This window comes from Triticum aestivum, chromosome 2B, assembly GCF_018294505.1.
Source record: "Triticum aestivum cultivar Chinese Spring chromosome 2B, IWGSC CS RefSeq v2.1, whole genome shotgun sequence".
NCBI lineage: Eukaryota > Viridiplantae > Streptophyta > Magnoliopsida > Poales > Poaceae > Triticum > Triticum aestivum.
The window spans coordinates 465,138,096-465,148,435 of NC_057798.1; positions in this window are offsets into that span (position 1 = coordinate 465,138,096).

A 10,340-nucleotide genomic window follows, 5' to 3' on the forward strand; every position below is an offset into this window, starting at 1 on the left:
GGTCCGAGTCGGTCTCGTCGATGATGATGTAGTTCTCCGGGCAAGTGGAATCGTCGTCTTCTCCTCCTGGCGCGGGGTCTCCCATGAATATTCCTAGCTTCTTTGTCAGATTGTCATTCTTCTCCACGGGTATCGTCATTTCCTCCTCATATCCATCGCGTGTAGACTTGAGTTCTTCCTCCAGCTCCGTGATCCTGGTCATTGCCTTCTTCAGATCTATCATGCCTGCACACATCTAGTTCTCCTGGTGACGAATGTGCTGGTTTAACTCCTGGATCAAAGCTGCAATGGACCTATCCTTCCTGGTGCTGATCATCTCCCATTGCTCATCTCGGCGCCCACAAATCTGGTAGATAGTATCCTTGAGATCCTTGTGGTAAACTTCTCCAATGCGTCCCATGGTGATGTGGGCTGCCATGCTCTTTCCTAGACTCCATGTTGGTGCATCAAAGGAAAACTCTATGGGCTCAGTGACTGGCATGAACGTCCTTCCTGGAACTTGAACCCAAATCATCCAACGCTCCTCTTCTAGTAGAGTGGCGATGTAGGTCCCGGTGAAGCTTGGTATTCCGATGTTCAGGTATCTAGTAACTTCCTTCAGGTGTCGTCCAAAAGGTGTATCTTCATCCGGTTGCGTGAACTTGTTTCTTGCGTCCGCCATCCTAAAGAGTAGAAAAGGGAGAGGAGCATAAATGAGAAGAGAATAGAGATCTAGGGATTTAGCTTAGTGGTCGTGTCCTACATTCAGCGTGTGCTCTGATACCATCGTGTAGCGACTAGACCTCAAATAGTCTGATCTCTGTGCATCACTGTCATCCCTGGATCGGTAATGCTGACATGCACAGTACTTGAAGGATTTATAACAGAGTAGCAATCAAATACTTATTACACCGAATGTCTCAAAAGAGAACTTATTACAATAAATATGGCTTAAGGCCATCTAATATCGATAACGGCGGAACGCTTGGAAGATAAAGTGAGTCCATCAACTCCAACGGCATCACTGAGTGAAAGATCACGACCTAAGGCACCTTACTCGTTGTTTGAAAAGTTTGCAACATGAACATTGCAGCCCGAAATGGGTCAGCACATGGAATATGCTGGCATTGTAACACAAGAGAGTAATGAACAGAATAATGTTATCACTACATGCATATATGGCTGGTGGAAAGCTCTATGGTTACTGTTTTGCATAAAGCCATTTTTTTTCTTCAACAAAGGAATAAATTTTATTTAACTATCATGGTGGTTGTTAAACATTGGGAAGGTTCCTCCAACTCAATCCCAATTAAGCAATATCATTAAACACAATCAAATTAATTTAGAGTGATGAGATCAACATGATAATCCAAGAACTAGATACTCAAAACGTCCATAACCGGGGACACAGCTAACCATGACTAGTTGTACACTCTGCAGAGGTTTGCACACTTTTCCCCACAAGACTCAAATACATCCATGGTCGGAGAAACGAGACACGGTCTTTCTGAAACAATAACTCTTTACTCTAGGTGGACAGTTTCACCTACTTTCCCCTACATCTGCTAGCCCACGACTGAAAGAGATCTTGCAACTTACTCAACTATGCTAGAGCCCATAATAGCTTCTGGCTGCACGAGGAAGTTTCTAGCATGAATAATCTTATGATCCCTTTGAGCCTGGGTGGTAGTCCATAGGATAATCACTTGGTAACCTCAGGATTTCCAAAAAATAGGCAACACTGGGTTCCCCAGGTGCCTCAATCCACCCAGATATGTGTTTAAGTAGCCACCTTAAGTTAACCATTAAATAACAATAATCACATCTGTCATGGATACACTCACCCAATCCACGTCTACAAGCATAGCATAGCAATATAAGCAACGTAGAAGTAACTCCCAAAGATTTGATAATAAACAGGACAATAGGTACTAGCTCATCTACTTCCCAAAACCCACATGTTAAAATCAGATCCTAACCATGCAATTGTTTGAGGATTGATCTAATGCAATAAAACTGGTTAGTAAAGATGTATGATCAAGGTGTTACTTGCCTTGCTGATGATCCGTGAAACCTAGACACTCGTAGTAGCACGCTTCGCACTCCGGGTACTCTATCGCAAACAAACAAGCATACAATAAGCACTCAACTAGAAGCACGGGTAAAATACAAATAAGAGATCTAACCAGAAAGTTCAACTTAAGAACTCTGTTTTGCAACAAGAATCAAATCAAACGAAGCAACGAACTCAAACTGCGAAAGAAACAAGATTCGTTTACTAATCTAGACTTAAGTCAAATTTTACAGTACCAAATCTTGTTTAAGTTGGTTAAACAGAAAGAGGGCTCTGAGACGAAACTCTAGGCGCTTGAATCGCCTGATTTCGATAAACGAGCGAAAAGATAAACTAAAACGAAAATCAGGGCAGAAATCGTGATCGAAAATAATCGCAAAAAATCCCTGGAAAAAGAAAAACTGACGAACAGTCTAACAAACGAACGTTCGCTGTCTGTGGCTAACGGGTGAAAATCATTCGTTAAAACGAACGAACGAACGGGTGTTCGCTAAATAACTAAAGCAGAAAAAAATAAAACCGATCTAATAATAAAAATAACTACGGGTTCATAAAAAACCGAACAGTTTTTATTAATAAACCGACGGTTGCCTCGTAGATCGAGACGGTAGCGGCGATCAACTCCGAAAGTGGTGGCGGTCAACTCCGGCTGAGGGTCAGCGGGGCGGCGGGTGGTGGCGACAGCGACCGGCGGCGGGGCGGCGGCGAAGGGCGGCGGGGTCGGCGGCACGAGGTGCGGTGGCGGCGGATCCGGCGGCAGCGGCGGCACGGAAGTCAAGGCGAGGCGGCGGCTAGTGTTTCGGGTGGGGCTGGCGCTTGCTCGGGCCTTCGGCCTTTAAAGGCCGCCGGGTACAATGTCCGGGTCGAACACGACTCAGTAAGGAGGCGGACTTTTTTTTAAATAATACCGTGCGTAGAAAAACAAATAAAAGAAATACTAAATGGACTCCAAAAATCCTGAAATAAATTTTCCCCATCCTCTAAAAATATAGCGGACAATGTGAACATTTAATTGGGCCTCTAATGCAATTTTAAAAAACACATATTTTTCCTAATTCAAATAAAATAGCGATAAACTCCGAATAAAACTCTTATTTGATTTTAATATTAAATCCCCAATATTTCTTTACTTTGAGGAAGTCATTTTATCCCCTCTCTTTTATTTTTATAAAAGAAATATTCGAAGAGACAATAATTAAAATCAAACGATCCTCTTTTCAAAATTTGAGAAAACTCAAATATGAAAATAACGAAATCCCCAACTCTCTCCTCGGGTCCTTGAGTTGCGTAGAATTTCTAGGATCATGCCAAAATGCAATAAAATATGATATGCAATGATGATCTAATGTATAACATTCCGAATTGAAAATTTGGGATATTACAGATCTAGGGTCTGTTGGCCTATCAACGCAGGTGGTGCAGAGTGTTTGACAACTCTACCTTTCATGAAGTTATTCTTGTCTTTCCTGAACTTATGGCGAGGATCTAGAAACTGTCTATGCAAGTCAAAGCAACTATACTTGCGCCCCGCCGTAAGCCAACGAAACTCAAGAGCTCCCTTGCATGTGCGGCACGGGAACCTTCCATGCACACACCAGCCAACGAATAACGCATTCGCCAGCAAGTCATGCGTCGAGTACATGTACCAGACACGCATTATGAAGTTCTGTTTGCTAAAGGCGTCGTATGTCTTGAACCCATTATCCCAAGCTTCTTGCAATTCGTCCTTAAGCGGCTGCATGTACACATTCATATTCTTCCCCGGATAGTTGGGCCCTGGAATTATCAACGTCAGGAAAATGTTCTTTCTTTGCATAATCTGCCCGAGGGGGACATTGAGTGGAATGACAAACACGGGCCAACAGCTGTATGGGGCTGCCATCTGACCAAACACACTGAACCCATCGGTGCTGACGGCGACTCGATGATGCCTTGGATCTGTTGTTTTTTCCTTATGTAATGCATCGAAGCGCTTCCACGCTTCACCATTCGATGTGTGCACCATCATCACATTCCCATCTGCATCTAGTTTGGTTCTTTTGCCCGTTTTGTGCCATGTCATATGTCTGGCCGTCTCTTCGACCATGAAAAGACGTTGAAGTCTTGGTACGATTGGCATATACCGAAGAACATTAATGGGTATTTTGGTATGCGTCTTCTCACCCACACCGTTGTCTACCACAACATACCTGGAAGAATTGCAAATGGGACAATAGTTCAAGTCCTCATACTGAAGCCTAAATAAGACACATCCTTTCTCATAGGTATGTATCTTCTCATAGGGCATCTTAAGAGCACGGAGGATTTTGTTTGACTGGTACAGGTTTGGAGGTAGCACATGGCCTTTGGGTAGAAATCGTCCGAAAACTGTCATCATCGCGTCGTAGCATTCTCTGCCCAAGTTGAATTGAGCCTTCAAAGCCATTATTTGTGAGATGGCATCCAGCTGACAAAGCTCAGTGTGCTCGTGGAGAGGACTTTTTGAGGACTCCAACATTTCAGTGAAGGCCTTTGCATATTCCTCCATCTCCTCATCCGAGTCCCGAGCATCGTAAAAGTCTTGCACCATGTCTGCGGTCCCGGTACCATGCTCGTCGGTGCGACGACAAACCACCTCGGCTCTGGCACGTTGGACAGACTCACCATGTAATGTCCAGACCATGTAACCAGGCATAAAACCAAACTTCTGCAGGTGTTTACTCATTTGAAGCTCGTCCCTCTGATTATAGTTGTCGCACCGGACATAGGGGCACCAGCTAAATTTCTGCCGATTTGCAAATGTGGCTCTAACAAACCCCTTAGTTTTTGTTAACCATTCCTCGGTCCAAACATACTGACTAGTGTAACCGGTGTACATCCACGCACGATCACTCATATTGACTTCCTACTGGACACACAAGAAATATATGCATAATTAGGCAAACCATATCCATCAGTTAATGGAGTTTGTTAGTTTTATTACGTCCATGCAACCTACACGCTAATAGGTAAGGATAGGTCCTAATCCCACCCGAGTATGTGTAGATCGGGTTCGTTTTCCCATGCTCTGCTCCGGATCCAACGCAAAATTTCGGCATCACCTCCCCACTATTCTCCCGATACACGTCTCGGCAATAAGCAGAGAGGATGTGTACCCAGAAAACAACAGGGAGGCACTAACGAAATTCTGCATCGGATCCGGAGCTGAGCATATGGGAAAACGAACCCAATCTACACATACTCGGGCTGTCCATGGATAATGTTGGACAATTCGAAAGAATCATGATTATAAATATGCAAATGCATGCATATTTATAGATGTAACCCTTTCGAATGGGAGACGCATAGTGGTTACGCATACTGATGATTGACACCTATAGCTAGCAAGTTTCTTCGACACGAAGACTGGAACAGAGCAAATGAAGGGGGAGGAGGAGATGTCATTTGTGCTCACCAACTAATGCAGGGGCGGAGCTCGTCGAACAGTAGACCCTCGCAATGACGAAATAATTGCATATTTAAATCGAAAGATGAGTAACATAGCAAGTATTCGACACCAACGGCCACATGTACCTCGCACTGACGATACTTGCTATTTACGGTACCATCGACACCGAGGAACCCTCTAACTCGCTCGTCCCTGGGTAAACTAAATAGCAACTACCATCGGTGCAAGGTACATGAGGCGGTCGGTGTTGAACACTAGATCCACATCCCACAAGTGAAGTCGGCGCCCGGCGTCCCGCAAAAATAGTTCTGGTGGCCGATGATGGTCGAACACCTTGGCGAATTTGTCTAGCAGCCTCTGCGATGAGGATTAAAGCTAAGTTTTGAAATTTTCAAACAACCAAACCGACTTGAGTTAGTTTGGGTGTTTCCAGTTTCAACACTTAGCTTTCAATTGTCATCTCTAAGGCTGCCAGACAAATTTGCAATGGTGTTCAACCGCCATCGACACCGAGAAATGTTGCTGCTGGACGCAGGACCCCTGTGTCACTTGTGGGACGTGGATGTAGTATTCGACACCAATGCCACATGTACCTCGCACTGACGATACTTACTATTTAGGGTACCATCGACACCGAGGAACCCCCTAATTAACCCCCTAATTCACAATGGTGTTCGACCGCCATCGACGCCGAGAACAGTCGACGCATGGTCGACGGGTCAGCACTCGGACCGGGCATTCTCGGCATGGGCGTCGGGACCGGCAGGACCCACTGGCTCCACCATCTATCCCCTCGTCAACCCTCTTCCTTTTTCCCTTTTTCCTCTTCTTCTACTTATTTTTCTTTTTTCAATTATTTTCTTCTTCTAACTATCTAAACCTAAATCTAGCAGTAACCTAATCATACCACTAAAACCTAAACCTAAACACAAAAAACAGTAAAAAAATCACCTTGGGCGGTGGGGCCGGGGCGCCACTGAGGCGGCAAGCCTTGGGCGGCTCGGTGGTGGTGGAGGAGGCGGCGGGGGCGGGGCGCCGCCGGGCGGCAAGCCGGGGAGGCGGGGGTGAGGCGCCGCCGGGCGGCAAGCCGGGGCGGCAGGGATGGGGTGCCGCCGCGGGCCAGGGGGTGGTGCAGGGCGAGGCGGCAAGCCAAGCACCACAGTGGGGGTGGTGCGGGGCAAGGCAACAAGCCGAGCGCCGCGGCGGGGGTGGTGTGGGGTGGCGAGTCGGGCGCTGCAGTGGGGGTGGTGCAGGGCGGGGCGGCGAGGCCTGCCGGGCTGGGGCGTTGGGGCGGGGCGTCGGGCCGGGGTGGCGCACTGGCGGGGCGGTGGGGCAATGGGACGGGGCGGTGGGTGAGCGAGTCCTGGATAAGGGGGTATCCTGAATGCCGGACTATATACTTTGGCCGGACTGTTGGACTATGAAGATACAAGACAGAAGACTTCGTCCCGTGTCCGGATGGGACTCTCCTTGGTGTGGAAGGCAAGCTTGGCGATTCGGATGTAGATCTCCTTCTCTGTAAACCAACTCTGTGTAACCCTAGCCCCCTCTGGTGTCTATATAAACCGGAGGGTTTAGTCCGTAGGACTCATCATCATCAACAACAATCATACCATAGGCTAGCTTCTAGGGTTTAGCCTCTCTGATCTCGTGGTAGATCAACTCTTGTAATACTCATATCATCAAGATCAATCAAGCAGGAAGTAGGGTATTACCTCCATCGAGAGGGCCCGAACCTGGGTAAAACATCGTGTCCCCAGTCTCCTGTTACCATTAGCCTTAGACGCACAGTTCGGGACCCGCTACCCGAGATCCGTCGGTTTTGACACCGACATTGGTGCTTTCACTGAGAGTTCCTCTGTGTCGTCGCTACAAGGTTAGATGGCTTCTCCAACCTTCAACCACGCTATCCTGGGTGAGACTTTTTCCCTCGGACAGATCTTCGTGTTCGGAGGCTTCGCACTGTGGGCCAATTCGCTTGGCCATCTGGAGAAGATCGATAGCTACGCCCCCATCCATCAGGTCAGGTTTGGAAACCTAAACTACACCGCCGACGTCCGCGGAGACTTGATCTTCGACGGATTCAGACCTGTGTCAGGAGCGCCGAACAATCACGACGCGCACGACCTAGATCAGCAGTCGGACAGTATTCAGAACATCACACCTGCTACCGCTCCGGACTTTGCCATAGAGCGGGTCGTGCCTTCCAAGGACGGGTTGATGGACCCCGCCCCAGAGGACACACACTCCTCGGCGTTGGAGCCGAACACAGAGTCCTCTCCTAAAGGGATCTGTGTCTCCGGACCACCGAACTCATCTCCGGCAGTGTGTTCCGGACCGCGCGCACTCGTGCATATCGAATCTGACTAGGCTCCAGTCATGGAGTTTGCCGCTGCGGATATCTTTCAGCACTCACCCTTCGGAGACATGCTGGATTCATTAAAGTCTCTCTCTCTTTGTCAGAAGACTCCTGGCCGAACTATGTCCGGCCCGTGTGGGATACGGAGGACAAAGAAAATCGCGACCCACCCGCCACCCACTTTATAGCCACTGTCGATGACCTAACAGACATGCTTGACATCGCCCCAATAACATCGACGGTATGGACGTTGATGCAGGGGAAGATCAGGAACCACCGCCCACGCGGCGCTGGACTGCCACTTCATCATACGACGTCTACATGGTGGACACCCCCAAAGAGGACAATAGTGACAAAAGGACACATCGAAGGATAAACCCCTCGGGCAAAAGCAAAAAACAACGGCGTAACCGCCGCCTTAGGTCCAGTCACAGTACAAATAGCAATAACAACCCAAAACAAGATGACACTCCGGTTGATTTCAAAGGCAACAACGACGGGGACCCAATGATGGAGCAGGATAAGCCAGGTCAGGCCGAACACAACCCGGAGCAGATGCCCGATCACAATTTAGAGGGCCGGACTCATCACGCTACCCCCAAAGAAGATAATAGCCCGGTTGATGATGCATTCATCATCCCAGAAGAACATCTAAAGCAAGACAAACTCCGCAGAAAACTCCTGGCCATAGCGCGGAGCCTAAAGAAGCAGAAGCAAAGACTTAAGGCCGCGCAGGATATGCTCAACCGACGATGGAATAAGGTGCTGGACACTGAAGGAAAACATGGCGATAATAGCCACACAAAGAGCTACTCGAATTTGACAATGAAGCCGCAGCACCCTTTCGGCCCAAAAACAATACGGCTACCCAGCCGGACCAACCACCCCATGGCCGCGATAGAGCAGCCACTGATACCGCACGCGATTTACGAGAGCTCCTGGACAAAAAGGCCAGTGCGGCCAGGTCCATCTATGGGTCCAAAGGACAGGCTCCGACGCGGGATTATGGTCACCACAATGATCATGCCGATCGAATACCAGTTCGGAATCACCACCGGGAGCAACAACAGCTGGCAGCAGGCCGCAACACGGCCAGATACAGAGGGGCTGCACACCCCCTGTGCTTCACGGATGAGGTGTTGGATCATGAATTTCCACAAGGATTCAAACCCGTGAATATAGAGTCATACGACGGAACGACGGACCCCGGGGTCTGGATTGAAGATTTTATCCTTCACATACACATGGCTCGTGGGGATGACCTCCACGCCATTAAATACCTCCCCCTCAAGTTAAAAGGACCAGCTTGTCATTGGCTGAAAAGCCTCCCCGAAAACTCAATTGGAAGTTGGGAGGAACTTGAGGATGCTTTCAGGGCCAACTTCCAAGGGACCTATGTCCGGCCTCCAGATGCGAACGATTTAAGTCACATAATACAACAGCCTGGAGAGTCGGCCCGCAAACTTTGGAATAGATTCCTCACTAAGAAGAATCAAATTGTCGATTGTCTGGACGCCGAAGCCTTAGCGGCCTTCAAACACAGTATGCGAGACGAGTGGCTTGCCAGACACCTCGGCCAAGAAAAGCCGAGAACGATGGCAGCCTTAACAAGCCTCATGACCCGATTTTGTGCGGGCGAGGACAGCTGGTTGGCCCGTAAATGCACCATCGACCCAGGCATTCGAGATGGCAACGAGAAGCCATGGCACACCAAGAACAAACGTCGGAATAATGACAGTCTGGACAACACAGCGGTCAACGCCGGATTCAGGGGCTCTCGACCCGGCCAAGGAAAAAAGCCATTTAATGGCAGTAAAGAGGAACCATCCGGCCTGAGCAAAGTCCTGGACAGATTGTGCCAAATCCATGGCACTTCCGACAAACTTGCAAATCATACCCACAGAGAATGTTGGGTCTTCAAGCAGGCCCACAAGTTAAACGCCGAACACAAGGGAAGGGAAACACCAAGCGAAGACGAGGATGAGCCTCGCCAGCCGAACACCAGGGGCTAGAAACAATTCCCACTGGAAGTCAAAACGGTAAACATGGTGCACGCAACTCACGCAGAGTTCGTAGCCCCCCAATTTAATCCCTCGGCAACTTACCCGATCACTTTTGATCGCAGGGACTACCCGACCAGTATCCGGCACGGAGGATCGGCTGCCTTGGTGCTCGACCCAATAATCGATGGATACCATCTCACTCGTGTCCTAATGGATGGCAGCAGTAGTCTTAATTTGATATATCAAGACACCATCCACAGGATGGGGATAGACCCATCCAGAATAAATCAAAATAACGCCACCTTCAATGGAGTAATTCCAGGCGTCGTGGCTCATTGTTGGGGATCCCTCGTGTTAGAAGTAACATTCGGTTCTACCGACATCTTCAGACGCGAGAACTTACTCTTCAACATCGCTCCCTTCAGCAGCGACTATCATGCATTGCTTGGAAGACCGGCCTTCGCTTGCTTTAACGCAATACCAAACTACGCCTACCTT